We start from the raw sequence: 689 nt of genomic DNA, 5'->3' as shown, positions 1-689 counted from the left end.
GAGATCAGCTCGGTGCTTTGTGACCACCTATAGGAGTGGGATAGGGAGGGGGGGAGGGAGACGCGAGAGGGAGGGGATATGGGGATATGTGTATATGTATAGCTGATTCACTTTGTTATACAGCAGAAGCTAACACAACATTGTAAAGCAATTATACTCCAATAAAGATGTTAAAAAAAAAAAAGAAAAAAGAAAAAGAATAGAGTTCTAACCAAATGTGTGTCCTAGTAAGTTCAGTTCTCATAAGATATGTCACTCCCCCCACCATCTCCTAACTATAAAAGTATTTGACTCGACACTAACCAGCTGCATAGCTACCCTCTAGATATTTGTTCAAAGAAATAACCTTGAAGTCATGCTGCCCAGTGTTTACTTAAAAGCTTAGTTGGAGTGTCATTCCTTTGTATGTATGAGCTCCAAAATGGAGTGAATCGTCCCAAAGCGTGCACAAAATGAAACATTGGAATGTAGGAAGAAAACAAGAGGACTTCTATTAATACTTACTATTACTTTATCTTTTTAAAGTTTACAATATAAAAATAAATTAGTACACATATATATATGTATGTGTAAATAGTCCCTTTATTACGATGGTTAGACTTAAGATTTTTCAACTTTACAAGATGGTTCAAAAGCAATACAAATTCAGTAGAGACTGTACTTTTTTTTTTTTTTTTTTTTTTTTTTTG

General features: G+C 34.4%; 1 protein-coding gene across 5 annotated transcripts in view; it reads left to right on the top strand.

Moving 5' to 3' along the window:
* Positions 1–689, top strand: part of MPC2 (mitochondrial pyruvate carrier 2) — a 27002-nt gene that overhangs the window by 6043 nt on the left and 20270 nt on the right. The window lies entirely within an intron of this gene.

The sequence above is a fragment of the Neophocaena asiaeorientalis genome, unplaced genomic scaffold (genome assembly GCF_003031525.2).
Source record: "Neophocaena asiaeorientalis asiaeorientalis breed wild unplaced genomic scaffold, Neophocaena_asiaeorientalis_V1.1 scaffold99, whole genome shotgun sequence".
Taxonomy (NCBI): domain Eukaryota; kingdom Metazoa; phylum Chordata; class Mammalia; order Artiodactyla; family Phocoenidae; genus Neophocaena; species Neophocaena asiaeorientalis.
Note: the sequence above shows the minus strand (reverse complement) of the source record. Positions and strands in the feature narration are given on the sequence as shown.